Source organism: Lycorma delicatula, chromosome 2, assembly GCF_047948215.1.
Source record: "Lycorma delicatula isolate Av1 chromosome 2, ASM4794821v1, whole genome shotgun sequence".
Taxonomy (NCBI): Eukaryota; Metazoa; Arthropoda; class Insecta; order Hemiptera; family Fulgoridae; genus Lycorma; species Lycorma delicatula.
In genome coordinates, this window is record NC_134456.1 from 157,289,025 (window position 1) to 157,306,220 (window position 17,196).

General features: G+C 30.2%; 2 pseudogenes; both read right to left on the bottom strand.

The window, feature by feature from the left end:
* Positions 1 to 1,777: 1,777 nt before the first annotated feature.
* On the bottom strand, positions 1,778 to 3,424 carry LOC142319338 (putative serine carboxypeptidase CPVL pseudogene; annotated as a pseudogene).
* A 3,660-nt stretch (positions 3,425 to 7,084) lies between these two features.
* LOC142319339 (putative serine carboxypeptidase CPVL pseudogene) lies at positions 7,085 to 8,864 on the bottom strand (annotated as a pseudogene).
* Between the last annotated feature and the right edge of the window lie 8,332 nt (positions 8,865 to 17,196).

Sequence of the window (17,196 nt, forward strand, 5' to 3'; positions counted from 1 at the left end):
GAAAACATGTCAATTATAGAAATTAACGGTAAAAAATTTAAAACAATTGCGGTTAAAAAAAATACTTAAATTTAAGAAAAATCGGTTAAAAATAGCTTAGTTATGGCAGAAAACTGGTGTAATTATTTGTTTTCATGTCCTCCACTTTATGTTCAATTCGATGAAATATTAATTGTTTTTATTTATTGTTAATTCTAGTATTGTAAACCAGTATCAAATTAAGTAATAATTTTCTAACAACAATAGACCAAATAATTATGACAAAATTACGTCAATTTTCTCCCATAACTCAACTATTTGTTAACCGATTTAAAAAAATAAAAGTTTTTGTTCCAAATAAAATGCTTAATATTTTATTACATAACAAATTTTGATAAAACTAATATTTATGGAGATATAACGGATTGAAAAATAAACATGGATTCTATCTTGTAATTTGCGAAGGTATTTATGTCCTGATTTTTAGCTAATTTTAAAACTTTATTACCAAGACGCTTATCGAATATTAATGGGATTCGTCTATCCGAACTTGAGATACAAACTTTTATATAAAAATAACAAAACTGCGGACAGGAGGAGAACAAAGGAGAAATTGCCATTTTTCTCAGGGATATTTATCGTTTAGTTTTACAAGTAGAATCCGAAAAAAGTATAGCCAGCCCACAATTTTAGAAACACCTGTACATACACACACACACACACACAATAAACAGTTCAACTAACAGTGGTTTCGAGGTCTGGGGTTATGAAACGCGAAAATAGGTCGAAATTTTCCGGAAGTCGAATCATGGTACCCATTACAATAGGTAAGCTTTCTTATGAAGTCTACCTAAAATACGCATAACAATAAACAATGAATAAGATGAAATAGCTTAGGTGAATAACAAACTTAATTTAAGCTATTCAAATAATGTCTTAATTTATATATTTTTTTAAACACACACACACACACACACACACACACAGAGCTACTCATACTTTGAATAACACTATACAATTTAAAAATCATAGACTAAAAAAATTATAATAAAAAGTACATTAAAAAATCAGTACAATTCTTCAAATTAGGATTTTTGAGTCAAATTAGCATTATTTATTTAGTGTATATTAATTCGTTTAATTTTTTTGTGTAAGTTTGTTTATCAGATTAAGTGGGAGCGACACTTACCTCAATATTGCTGCTAAAAACCTCATTCGTACCTATACTTTTAATTTTAAACAAATCATCAAACAAATGTATTTTTGTAATTTTTGCAATAAAATTCCCCCAAAAATTACCTCTTGAATCACTGTATATTTTTAAGAAAACTTAAATACTAAAACTTATTGTGGAATGTAAGTAATTTTCTATGTCGATATGTTTCTCAATTAAACATTTATGTAGACAATAGTATAAGTAATTGGGTCCATTTTACGCAGTCACATATTTAACAACAACATCCAACATTTAACAATACGGTTCAAATAATCTTTGATTTTATCATACAGTAGCAATCTTGCAAAAAAATATTATTAAGGAAAACAACAATTCAGTGTGCTTTACCGCATAAACCGATAACTTCAAAAATTACCTTATAAAATGTACAGTAACATACCGTTGGTAGAATAAATTGAAAAATCATACGTGGACTAACAGCCAATATACATAATGAACATACATTACAAACAGCCACATGCAATTAGAACAAAAAACACCAGAGTATTCAGCGCAAATACATTTTCTGCTACAAACATTTAATGAAATAAGGACATAAATATAAGACAAGTAGACGAAAAATAAATTCTGATATTATCATTTATTAATAGTTAAACAAACATTATATAATCGTTTACATAAAAGTAATGCGTTCTGATATCAAATAATAAAACAACAATTATTCGAAATTATGTTTCATTTTCTTGTACATTTAGAGCCGGACGAAAAAGATACTTATTAATTACGTCGTAAGCCCACTCGGGTTGATCGACAAATGTCATGTGACCGGCGTTACGTATAACAGCTACATTTAAATTTTTAAATGTTTTGACGTAAGCGGTAGTAGTAAGACTGTCTTTATCTTTAAGGATCACTTTCTTACTTTTTTTAAAATCTTCCGCTCCGCTCCAATTTAAATGAGCGATAAAATTTTTTGTCAACGGAGATCCCACGATTAGATCTAATTGACCGTTAAAAATTAAGATATTATAATGTTCCACTAATTCTTCGATCCACGGTTTAACAGATTTGGAGAAATCATTAAATAAATGCCGAAAAGCGTCTATACCATCACTTACCGTTATGTTTCCGGTATGTATCATGCACGCTATCGTGGAATTTTTCAGATAAGCTTCGTATGCACGCTCTATTACAGTAAACTCCCGCATTTTCATATAATTAAACTTGTTGATATTACCCGTAAATTTGTATATTTCATCATGTACAACGGAAAGAATGAAATCGCTTGCATTTCTCCACTGCTCGTTTTGAATTAGTTCGATCGCTTCATTTTCCATTTCACTAAAAGAAACCTTTTCTTTCTCATCTAAAAATCCTAACTGATATAAATATTTACTATACACCATCATGTTAACGGGATCCAAAAACCCGCTCCCGATTCCTAAACCTTTCAAATTCAGTTTTACTTTCGAAGTCGGATTATTTTCATGTATACTGTAAGCCAATGCCGGTATATATTTACCGGCAAACGATTCACCGCACAAAAACAAATCATTTTTCTGTAGGTCAGGAAATAGTTGAAAAAACTGGATTACGGCCGAATATAAATCTTTCCTGGCATCGTTTTGATCTTTTGAATAACATTCGTCTTTATTATCTGTGAAACTGAATCCGGTACCGACAGGATTGTCGATATACAGTAGAGAATTCGTATTGGTCCAAGAAAAATTTCGAAATCCTAGTTCTAATCTATCGTTCACGTATATCGGACCGTTCTGTTCAAAAAGACCGAACAATGAGGAATGACCCGGTCCGCCTTGCAACCATAATACGACAGGAGCGGTAGTAAAATTTATTCTCGCCGGAATAAACCAAAAAAATAAATTCGAATTACATGTTTTATTGACCGTAAGAAATCCAGTATAACTTTGTAATTTGCATGTACCTGGTAGCTTACCAACTTTCGAAAGATTCCGAGCGTGCTCTATGTCACCCGATTCAATATACGGTGTAAGTATAAGAGGCTGTTCATCGCACGTATCTGAACATTTTACGAAAATGTTTTCATTGCCACACAAAGAAAAAATTAAGTAATGAGTTAAACAGATACAGAATACTAAACGCACTGACTTAAACATAGTTTACAGTCGATTGTGAAAAACTTACATTAGTTATAGCACTCGACTTGTAAATAAAATCGTACAAATAAATTCGCACTCACGATGTCAACTCTGCACCGTTCACAATGCGTGTAAATCAAATCTGGGAATTAATTAGTTTTTAATACATCGAACGACGAATTATATCACTACAAATTTAACATGATAACCTAAAGAAGAAACTATGTTAATTTCAAGGCCTTTCTATTCTGATAACAGAAGTCATACATTGTATGTTATGTACTCTTTGGTGTTTGTGAACAAAGTTCAAGAATTTAATCACTCAAATATTTGGAAACTCTATTCCCATAAATCAATTTTAATGATAAACATTAACGTGTAAGTGATATAAAAAACATCATATTAAAATATAAACAACAATATAACCCTCTATCGAAACTAATATACGGTATTACTACATAAAATATGACCTTTTTTTAGAACAAGAGGTTAAATATTTTGATGAAAGTTTTTTAGTAACTTACTTCACAACTATTTTTGAAGTATTTGCGATCATCAGAAAGGATTTTTTTTCTTTACAAATGCTTATTCTTTTAAATATTTTTCACCCCTAACCGTCCAGGTTAAATTATTGTTATGTTAATTACGAGACCTTGTTCGGTGTGTACTACATGCTGGTAAATAAAATAAATAAACTTTACTCTTTGTATTTGGTAGACAATTATCGATGCAACAAAAACCGAATAAGTACACTCAAGAGAAAAATATACAAAAGCACATCAAAAAAACAAGCTATTAACAGTCCGTTCTCACGGATATATAATTTTTTGATAACCAAATCGTAACACTTGCAACAAATCGTTGCTGAACTGCAGCAGCAATTTTCTGCTTTCAAAAAATACTCATCCACAACTGCAAAGCCAGAAGTGTAGCGGTCAGTGTGCAATCTTCAGTATAATTAAAAATAAATATCCCACGATTCTTAAAATAGCCGCGACTGTCACAAAAGAAATCCCTCCCTTCTACTCCTTTGTATCTGAAATAGTTGAAAAGATAACAAAGAAGTATGTAATAAAATAAAATGATATGTGAAGTATGATAATGTGTGCGATTATGGTTTCATAAATTTTATTCACGCCCCTAAATAATGAACAGAACGTTAAAAAGGAAGCTGTTTATAAACGATTGGATTTTTTCTTGAATACCACAGCCAATTTTTTCGCTTAAATCATAGCAATTATTATCCACGAAATATTGGACAGGAGTGTCCATTGTTATTCTATTAACGAATATGTTAGATATTAGAATAAATGCAAGCTTGAAATTTTCATAAAAAGTATTATACTCAGTGAAATAATCAAAAAGTCTGATGTGGACAACAAATGACTTCCTTGTACGCTTATTTAATCACATTTATACGTTTTGTTTTTGTTTTTTTTTTTAATGAAAAGTACATAAAATTTTATTTCATTAAAAACTTCTGATACTTTTCAAATTTTTTTGTTGTTATTGAATTAATACTCATCGTAATACTTTTTTTACAATGAGAGATTAATAATTATTAATAAATCAATATATTTAAATTTAAAAAAAAGTTTAAAAGTCAGATTCGAACCGATGTGCCTTCCCCAATACTTCATTACTTAAACTTTTATTCGGCTATAACTCTGGAACCAATGAAACTAAGTACCACATGATATATCGTTGAAAAGCTCTCAATGAGGGCTTATTACTGCGGTTAAGAAAAAAATCCAAATCCAAATTATTTTGGATTTTTGGCTTTTTCGGACACTTTTGGTTCAGTCGATTGCAATCAAAAGGGGAGATGCACAACTAGATATTAAAACAGTCCTAAATCCAAAATTTCAACATCCTACATACAGCTAATCGTTTTTCAGTTATGCGAGATACATACGTACGTACAGACGTCACGCCGAAACTAGCCAGAATGGATTCAGGGATGATCAAAATGGATATTTCGGTTGAAATCTGGAAACCGAAATTTTTCGCGATCACAATACTTCCTTTACTTCGAACAAGGACGTAATAACGATGCAGTTAATACATTTCAACAAAAGTTTCAAGCTTATATGGTGAATTAGCCGACTGAAGAAAATAAGAGAAAACTTATTAAAACTGCCTATTTACTCGAAACCAATCTACAGTAATAACAAAGTATCGATATACAAAAAAGTAACCTACTACACGATAAATAGAACACTGAACAACTAACATTATAATGTTGTAACAAATAAAGAAATAAATTTAATAAAATACATTGCAACCGAAAATGTCTTTACTATAAATAAATTATCTTAAAAAATGTCAATTTAAAATAAAAATCAATAAAAAACAACATTAAATGAAACAAAAAATGTCTATATAACTTTTTAATATAACGCCAAAACGTAACCAAATAGAGGATTGCTTCTAAAACTTATATTAAACAATTAATTAAATCCGTCGATAAATAATAACAATTATAATCGATTAATAATAACAATAAATATAATTCTAACATTTATATTATATCAAGAATCTATAACAGAATGCTGACAGAAAAATTGTAGAAATACTCTACATAATAGTGATCAATAAAAATTTCCAAAAAAGTTCCAAAATCATTTTAAGGAACATTTACAAGCGTACTAATATAATAAACGAAAATGAATTACGTTAATCACATTAAGCACATATTCACAAGTCTAGAAAACATGCCAATATACAAATTAATATTAACATATATAATCAATTACATTCGTAAAAATACACGTAATAAAAGAATAACGAATACGATGAATAGTTTAAGTAGCAGCAAATCTAACTTAAAAGGAAGCTATTCAACAACTCTCAATTTCAATAAAAAAAATATATATTTCTTTTTTTATAGTAATCTACTTTATAATTTTAAGTCTCAATAAATAAATTATAACTCATTTTTTATTTTATGAGTACATATTTTAAATAAACCTAAACAATTTCAAAGAATTACTATTAAAAGTTTATAGTTTTAATTACTATTAAAAGTTTAAAATAACTACTTTTAAAAAACGGAAAAACCTTACAATTCTTCAAACTGGATTTCTGAGTCGGTGCCAAATTAAAGATTAGAAAATACATGTTAATTGTTTATTTTCAGATTAGTGCCGTCTTGAAAAAAAATATATTTAAAAAATTAAACATCAATATTTGTTAAGTATATTTTTTGAATTCGATTTCTAATTTTTTTTTTGTATGCCAAGTTTATTCAGATTAAGCAGTTTATTCAGTTTTATCAGATTAAGTACGAGAGAGTCTTACTCCAAAATTAATGCTAAAAACTTCATTTAAACTTTTATTTATCATTTTAAAACGATTTTTGTAATGAGATTACATAAAAAATGTGCGTTTTGAATAAATTCATATTTGTAACAAATTTAAATAATAAAATATATCATACAAGTTGTTTCTTGCACATCTATCTTTCTGAATTACCATTTTACGAATAGAATATTAGAAGTAAAGGAATCTGTTTTACGCACTTATTTAATTTTGACATTCGACAACATTTGATTATATGGTTTGTACAGTAATGTTGCTGAAATGTCGGCTGAGAACTATAATTCATTTCTTGGAACGATAACTGTGACAGCGCATGAACCTAAAATTACACAAATTACATTATAAACTGTAAGATAAAATACCGTTGGTTGAACCGGTTAAAAAATCACAATCGAAGAAACCTTACAAACACCCAAACACAGTAAAAAAAAAAAAAACAGCCTGAATATTCGGAGCAAATGAAGTTATTGTTTTCAGGAAATAAATATAAGAAAATAAATAGGAGAAAAATTATTGCGAAATTATCATAATTTAATAGTTAATAGAAGTTAATTTAATAGTTAATAGAATAAACATTATGAGATCGTTTACATAAAAGTAATATAATCGTTCTGATATGAAATAACAAAAAAACTTATTCGAAATTAAATTTCGTTTTCTTGTACGTTAAGAACCGGACGAAAAAGATAATTATTAATTACGTCGTAAGTCCACTCAGGTTGATCGACAAATGCCATGTGACCGGCGTTACGTATAACAGCTACATTTAAATTTTTGAATGTTTTGACGTAAGCGGTAGTAGTAAGATTGTCTTTAGCTTTAAGAATCACTTTTTTACTTTTTTTAAAATCTTCCGCTCCGCTCCAATTTAAATGAGCGATAAAATTTTTTTCCAACGGAGATCCCACTATTACATCGAATTGTCCGTTGTAAAATAATATTTGATAATGTTCCACTAATTTTTCGATCCACGGTTTAACAGATTTGGATAAATCATCAAATATATGCTCCATAATGTCTTGACCATCACTTAGCGTTATGTTTCCGGTATGAATCATGCACGCTATCGTAGCATTTCTCAGATAAGGTTCGTATGCACGCTCGTTTATATTAAAATCCCGCATTTTCATATAATTAAAGTTGGAGATATCACCTGTCAAACTATATAGTTGTGCATTTATACCCGACACAATCAACTCGCTTGCATTTTTCCAGTGCTCGTTTTTAATTAATTTGATCACTTCATTTTCCATTTCACTCAAAGCAATCATTTCGTTCTCATCTAAAAATCCTAACTGATATAAATATTTACTATACACCATCATGTTAACGGGATCACAAAACCCGCTTCCGATACCTAAACCTTTCAAATTCAGTTTTATTTCCGAATTCGGATTATTTTCATGAATACTGTAAGCCAATGCCGGTATATATTTACCGGCGTACGATTCACCGCACAAAAACAAATCATTTTTCTGTAGGTCAGGAAACAGTTGAAAAAACTGTATTAAGGCGGAATATAAATTTTTTCTAATATCGTTTTGATCTTTTGAATAACATTCGTCTTTATCGTCGGTGAAACTGAATCCGGTACCGACAGGATTGTCGATATACAGTAGAGAATTCGTATTGGTCCAAGAAAAATTTCGAAATCCTAGTTCTAATTTATCGTTTACGTATATCGGACCGTTCTGTTCAAAAAGACCAAACAATGACGATGCGCCTGGTCCGCCTTGCAACCATAATACAACAGGGGCGGTAGTAAAATTTGATTTCGACGGAATAAACCAAAAAAATAAATTCGAATTACATGTTTTATTGACCGTTAGAAACCCAGTATAACTTTGTAATTTACATGTACCTGGAAGCTTATGAACTTTTGAAAGATTCCGAGCGCGCTCTATGTCACCCGATTCAATATACGCTGTAAGTATAAGAGGCGGTTCATCGCACGTATCCGAACATTTTACGAAAACGTTTTCATTTCCACACAAAGAGAAGATTAAATACGGCATTAAACAGATACAGAATACTAAACGTACTGACTTCAACATCGTTCACAATCGATTATGAAAAACGTACACTAATTACACGCACTGTATTCGAGTAAATACTTTACAACTGAATACGCACTAACAATGCCACTACTTCTTACTGTTCACAATATTTGTAAGGAAAAGGTTTACAATTAAGTAGTTTAAAAACATAATTAGAAAACTTCCTATTAAATTTAACACGATAACATAATGAATTAACTATCATGAGTTCACGGCCCTTCCATTCTGATAACACGAATTGACAGACTGTATGTTATCTACTCTTTGTATATGTGAGCAAAATGTGAAGAATTAAACGAGTCGCATATTTTATAAACGGTTTAAAAACTCTTTACGTACTGTTTTTAATAAATTTACGAGTAAGTGAATTTAAAAACTATAATTTCAAATATTTCACTTTACCTTACTCACGTCACACCTTTGTCAAAACGAAAAAAAGAATATCCGTTTTATTACGTGGATTACGAAAATACCACACATGAATAAAATTTTGTGGCTCGAAAATTTCCTAAACTACCTATATCAATTTCATTGAAATTTAGATTTGTTGTAGTAGTATATCTGAAGTTGTGCATGTGAGAAATTGATGAAGACTGGTCGAGTCGTTTTTCAGTTTCACTCAATTTGAGGTTATGTTGATGTTGTTTTGTTACATTTTTAATAAGCGCGTATGCAGCGACTCACAATGATGAGTTAAAAAAAAAATTATACAAAGTAAAATAAGAAAAAGTCGGTTTTCACGATTAAGAATTTTTTATAATTAATTACTTCACGTATTTATCTTAGTATTATTCCATGTATTTACATTTTCAATAACTACATTTTTTTTTGTATCTTATAACCGACTGTGTATTTGTTGATGCTTCTATTAAGGTTCTATCACGGCTTTCAGGTTCTTTCACGGCTTTCCTGGCTCCATCCAGGGAAGTACTGGACCTTTTCCTTTTTTATCCCCCTGAATAGCTAGTTCCTGACGTTTTTTTATATAATGTATTATGTATGCAATGATCAAAGTAAAATATTCATTTTTTATTTTTTTTTACACGGATATTTCCATTTCTAGTGTTAGGCAACAAAAACTGTAAGCCGTACTCCTTTCTGTTATCGACAGTAGTATGAGCGGCTGCAAATGATCTATCGAATTCTTTCGATCTAAGTTTAAGTTCATAAAGACATAAGGCTACGAAATTGAGCATAAAAAAATGAATACGGAATGTAAATAGTAAATATAAGTAGTTAATATAAATAGTAGGCGTTTCTATGATAACGTACTGCAATTCTGTTCTAAGTTCAGTGCAATTCAGTATATTCTTATCAAAAATTATAATCTCGATCTAGAAAGTTATAATCTTCTTACTTTTTTCTTAATACCATGAGGAATAAAGTGGATGCTGTTATTCTCGTAGAAAATTCCTTCTATCGTCGCTGATAGAAATACGATTGAGAGAGATGAGCCAACAGTTTTACTAGGATACAAACTCATAGACGTAACGGTATACCAATTCGATCAATCTTATAGATTGTACAAAAAGAATTTTACTCAGAAACATTTGTCGGTAAGGATTCAATTCTGAATGCGCAGTACATAAATACACAACTCCAATTAACGGCCATTTAACTGTGGTTTTTATTTCCATATTTTTAAATATATTCCAGACGTTATCGTAAACAATTAACGTCGTTAGTCACAAAGTAATGTGCAGAAATTTTAATTTTTTAAATCGAGATAGATACATTCGGTCTCAACTTATTTTATAAAAATTCGCCCTGTCAAGCATGATCTCACGATCATGTTTTCGAAATTCAGTAATATGATTCGCTTCAAAGAAGTCGATGTTGTGTGCGAGCTCTTCATTAATTCTTTCACGCACATTTGACGAGTACAAACAAATACGAAAATTACGGAACTGTTACATGTAATAATAGTAATTTCAGTTCAATACAGCATTCTTTTCTCTGAACCATTTAACATAATTATTGTTCTTTTTTATTTCATTTTGAATAATTTTCTTTTTAAATCAGTTTTTACATCTTTAAAAACCATTCAGAAATTATCAGTTAAGTAGACCTTTATCCTTCACTGATAGTTGTAATATATTACAAATCGCATCAGACTTATTTTCAAAAGGGGGAAAATACATTTAATTTGTTAAGATATCGGTGCCCTGGACTGAAATTTTCATCCGTCTCTGGAAATTTCAGTGGGTTCCCTTAAGACCTTCATTCCCGTAGAAGTTGATAGCTGCGTAATAAATCGTAAAGGTGTATTCAGACTACTGAACCTAACTCATACATTAAAAATAGAAAACGAGTGGTGGCTCTAAATTTTAATGGTTTAATGACTGATTATGTTTTAAGGAACTGAATTCGTATTACACATTTTCCGGTCTGAGCTATCTTTTTTAAACAAGAACGATCCATCAACTTTCTCTGAAAATTTTAGATTCGCGAGTAAAACCTCATGAATCTAGAATTAAGATGTTTTTTGTCGAAACCAGAGTATCGATAAGAGTAGCTTAAAGTCCACAATTCTCTTATTAAAGGTAAATTTGTGTGATCAATTTTGTGAGAAATACCTACCAAGCAACAATAAAAAAATGTCTTATCTCATTAAGAACAAAAGAACGGCTAAATCCTGAGTATCTTTTTCCAATTTCCTTTGAGTCGTTTCGATCGATAGATCCTTTCGTCGATAAACTATGTGAAATGCATTTATAAGAATAATTAAACGAGGTTAAAAATGGACTAGATTGTTTACGAGCATGTTTTATAGAATTACGTTAACTATTAAATTAGAACTGTCGATAAAGTCGTTAATAGTTGAAAAATATTTTGAAGATTTATTGTACTAATTTTTAAAATTACATTATATCCTCTCACTTATTAAACGATACGATTAACACTTCATCCAAACAAATCAAGAAAAATTTCTACGGATAAAAAAAAGAAAGGGCGTTTGCATTAAATTCAATCTGTTAAAGCAGTAGAAAATTCATTACACTATTTCTGAAAAAGGGTGACAGAACAAATGCAACAAACTGTCAGGTCATGATTAACTGAATTCATTCATGTTCAACACGAACTACTCCTAATACTTTTTTACCGCATTATGTAAAAATGTTCAGTAGCAGCCACGTAAAAGACTGCTCTGCAGATCGAAACGGAAAAAACTAGGACGGTGGTTCAGGGTTAATTGTAACGTAACTGCAGTCGTTTATTTATGTTATACAAGCTCATGAGTAAAACTAATTTTGTACATTTTATTATACAAAAAATGACGTTAAAGGTAAAGAAAGTAAACAAACAAAAGACAAATTAAAAACGGAGGAAAACAAGAGATATGAAAGAAATAGTAATAAATACAGACATGGATAGCACAGGTAGTAAAATAACATTTTCATTTTTTTTTACATCTTCGTTGAATTATTAACAACTTTTTCATGATGACATAAAAACGGTTTGTGCGAGCAGATCATAAAATATATCATAATTATAAAAGTATATTATTATTACAAATATTTTAATAATTATAAGAAATTGATCTGTCTGATAACTCCGAGGTCACGTATTGATAACAAGTTCACAGAATCTAACAAAATGTAAATGAAATAATAATAAATAATTAAAGAACACATATCGAACACGTTTTATAAACGTTGTTTTTACCTATATAAAGAACGATACTAAATTGTACTAGAAAATTGTAAACCGCCCTGTAAAGATTTAAGAAATAGATAATCAACTTGTAAACTCCAGTAAAGAAGTATCGACCAGCCGTCCCACTTTCACGGACTTTATATTAAAAATTACTCTTAAACCGTATAAAAAAATAATATATATGTTACATTTTGAATAACAGCAGTCGGTACTTTTCTTTCATCCGAATGCATAGTGCAAGAAAGACTCCTCGATAGATTCTGTATCTAATTCAGAAATTGATCCTAAATTTTGCATTTCCTCCCACCAAGTGTCGATTAAATGAAACGTAAATAAAACGATGTTAATATCGGCACACATAGATATTAAACGTGACAATAGGGAGTACATGAATTTCATACGCTTAAGAAATTTTATTATTACTTTATGACACATTAGAAAACGTTTGCCGACTACGCTAAGCAATTTTGTTACAATCTAAAACAAAAATGTTCCACAACGTCGATTACAACAGTGCGGTTCACATATCACATTACTGAGCCAATTAGTGATATTTAGAAACGCCCGATAAAACAAAATTTAATAAAAAAAATAGTATTAGATGACGTGAACCAACAATATTAATTACCATCGAAGTGCAAGAGATAATAAAAATTATAATTTCACAATAGATACGAAAAAACAGATATAAGAAATATTGAAGTCCGGAGGGAAATAAAAGTAATTCGATCTATGGAATAACAACTTCATGCCACTACATTATGTTAAACACGAAACACTCCTAGTAAATTAAAAAATCCATTATTTACCTCAACAAAACATCACAGAAATAATAGAATAAAGTTACTAACAAAAAGGTATGACACATTAAATATATGCCGGCAGGGCACTTATAAATCATCATTGTATTGCACTATATAATTTCCCTTTAACCCCCCTCCAAAATAAAGAAGATAATATCATTTTGATATTACAACCTTTTTCTCTGGATCACTGAGCACATATCGGTTTAATTCTACCAAGAAGGATATTGCTTATTAATTGTTTATTTATTTTCTATGCCTAGAATCGGATAGAGTTGCATCGGGTGCCAGGATTCTAGTGCATAAAATGAAATTACAGAGAGAATCCATGTGCAAAGAGAGCGCCTCTTCCGTTCATAGGCTCCGTATCTGAAATAAAAGTACAGACTGTAGTCCTCAAGTTGGCTTATAACAAGCACACTAATAATTAGCATAAATAAGCCAGAAAAAAATCTGGTGGAGGCGAATTTATAAACACAGTAGATCCCTCTCAAACTCTTTGATCCGGTTGCCTAAAGGTATCATGAAGGTCGTATTCTCCATTATTGAACATGAACCGTTCCAGAAATTCCTGTTAACTAAGGATTTACTCTTGACGACTTTACACATAGAGTTTGTCATTAGTTTCCAGACAATGCAAAACACATCCTTCTTGAATATGAGACCCTTTGAGCTTGTAACTTTTTCAACTTCCTTTAAGTTTATTAACTCATAAAAAAAAAATTAAAAAGTAATATAAGAATGTCCAGTTACAACATGAACAAAGATTTTAATAAATGTTACCTATTTATCTGTATTCTACTCGAAATTATTTTGCTTTTTCGTTAAACTGGAAAAAAAATCCCAGCGCATAGTTTTCGTTTATATTTTCAAGAACAATATTTTTTATCAGTAAAACTAAAATATTTATGATATATACAAAATAATTTACAATAGAGAAGTTAATAAATTAATTAACTAAAAATAATAACTTTAAAGAATTAACAGTACCTGCAATATAACTGCGCTAGCATCATTTGAACCGCACACTTGTTCCGTGAAAAAAAACCACATACCTGAAAAAAAAGAAAAAATGTTTTAGTTCACGGTATTAATTCACACAATGTATCAGGCATACTTCTGAAAACAAATTTCTAATTTCAGACTAATCAACGTCTATTTCCACAGCTACAACACTTTACAGTTGCGTATATTATATTCTTGGAAACACGCACAGAATAAATAACACTGATAAAGATAATTTTTGTTTCCTAACATGCGATGCGTGATTTTAATCTGTCTTTTGATGCTGAAAACGAATATGAACTCTAGAATATTTCTATCAGCCACTATTTTTGAAAAATTTTTTAATTTTATTTAAAGGATTTTTTCCATTTTTCAACGTACAGTTAGCATTTTAAGCTCCTATATTGTATTTTGTTAGCTCATTTTTTATTAACTTTGTTAACATAATTTGTAAGCTATAAACAAACAACAATAGACAAAGAATTAAATCATATCACAGTCACATACGACATCATATCTAATACTGAAGAGTGAGCCTCCATGGACAAAATTAATCACATCTGTGTAGGTCAAAACCTATAGCTGAAAACACAGCTCTGTTGTTTGTATTAAGCAATGGCTTTAGGAATGAATTAATTTTGTTCAGTCTTAAGTTTTTTTAACAGTGCAGTGTAATAATGCCTCAAAATTTTGTAAATGATGTGGATGCGTTTTGTTATGTATGTAGAGAGTTTACCGTAAAATCAAAGAAATAACATTACATCTTTAATTAAAAAAGCCTATCACTTGTACTTTCACTGTAAAACTGGTGATCAGGATAAGACGTGGGCTCCTCATGTAGTATGCACTAACTGTATATTTAAGAGGATGGTTGAAAGGTACACGGGAGGCTTTGCCGTTTGGTGTATCTATGGTTTGGCGTGAACCAAAGGATCGTGTAACCGATTATTACTTTTGTGTGTCTGGAATTTTAAAAAATTCTAAACATACTGTAAAATATCCTTCATTCCAATCTGCAATCAGGCCTGTACCTCAAGTGAAATTATTCCAGTCCTTGAGCCACCTGTGAATGTATGTTTCGAAAGCAGCGATGAAGAATCAGGCAGTACTGAAGAAGACAACAATGATTTTGATTTTGAATTATCTTCCAATAAGCCAAATCTTACATCAGGTGAATTAACTGACTTGATTAGGGATTTAAATTTATCAAAAAATCAAGCTGAACTGTTAGAATCAAGATTGAAAGGCTGGAATTTACTTTTAAAAAAAATATAAACATTCGGGCTTTCGAAGCCGACTAAAAGAACTTTCCCAGTACGTTATTGATGAAAATAATTTGGTTTATTGCATAAATATTGATGAGCTTAGGACAAGTTCATAAACCTGAGGACTGGGGCCTTTTCATAGATTCGTTGAAGTATAGTTTAAAAATGGTTCTACTACACAATAGTAACAAATAACCTTCGATATAGTATCGAAGGTATCGCTTATGGTATTAATTTGAAAGAGACATACGATGTGATGAAAGAAGTCCTTGAAAAAATAAATTATAAAAAACATAACCGGAACATATGTGGTGATTTGAAAGTTATACCTATTTTGTTAGGCATGCAGATAGGTTATAAGTAAATGTGTTTTCTTTGCGAATGGAACAGCTGAGCTGGGGGTAATTATATTATCAAAGAGTGGAAGAAACGAGACAACTTAACTGCAAATGGGAAAAACATTATTCACGAGCCCTTAGTTGAATCAAAAAAAAATATTTTTACTCCGTCACAACATCAAGCTAAAGACTAAAACAATTTTGTAAAAGCAATGAAGAAGGATAGTCCCGGATTTTTGTACATCAGGGAGAAATTTCCAAATATAAGTAAGGGAAAAATTAAAGGAATATTTGTTGGTCCTTAAATAAGAGAGTTGGTCAAAGATGACGTATTTATCTCAACGTTGAATAATGTAGAAAGTGTAGCTTAGGCTTTATTTAAAAACGTTTGCAAATTTTTTCTCGACAAACGAAAATCCGACAATTACCATGATATTGTTAATCAACTTCTTACTTCATACAGAGCTATGGGATGTAATATGTCTGAAAATACATTTCCTTCACTTACATCTGGATTTTATCCGAACTACCATGGAGACGTAACACAGTAAACGTTTCCACCAAGATATTTCGGTGGTGGAAAGCCGCTATAAAGGGAAATGGAATAGTAACATGCTAGCCGATTACTGTTTGATATTAATTCGGGATCTGCCTGAGGATATTTATAAAAGAAATGCATCAGCGAACTCATTCTAACACAGGTATGACCATGCAAAATTATACATTTTAAAGATTTTTAACTATATTTTCCCTTAATTTTTTGAAGCGTAATTTATTTAAAACTAAGGGTGATAGAAACATTGTATTTACAGATCTGTAATGTACGCAAAAAAGGCAATTCAAGAAATGGTATCACACTTAGAGAAACATTAAAAAAAATTTTTTTTTGTCTAACAGTGTAATAAAGGCCCAAAAATGGTCTGAGGAACACCAGAATTTAAATCTTATTGGTTGCTGTTTATTCCGTTAATTTTAACATACTTCTTCTATTCAGCAAATAAACCTGAAATTGTTCAAGCTATTCAATTAAAATTTTATGGTCTACAGTATCGAAGGCTTTAGCCAGATCAAAAAGTATAGCAGGCATAGATCAAATCTACTTTTGTCTACAATTTGGTAAATGATGTCAGATAAGTCAGCCATTGCATCTTTACTCCCAATATCCTTTCTAGAATCACATTGCCGATTAGAAAGAATATTACATTTATTGAGAAAATTCAAAATTCTATTACGTCATAGTTTTTCATATATCTTGGCAAAATTAACCGTCAAGATTAACAGATCTATAATTTCAGGATTAGTTTTATCAACAGGTTTAAAAAATTGGTATAACCTCAGCCATTTTCAATTTTTTGGAATAAACCAGTATAGTAGCTTAAATTGTATAAATACGTTAAAGTATCAATAAATTTAATATTATTGCTTAATACTTTTATCACAGAAGTATGTATCCCATCGACCCCACCTGATTTAT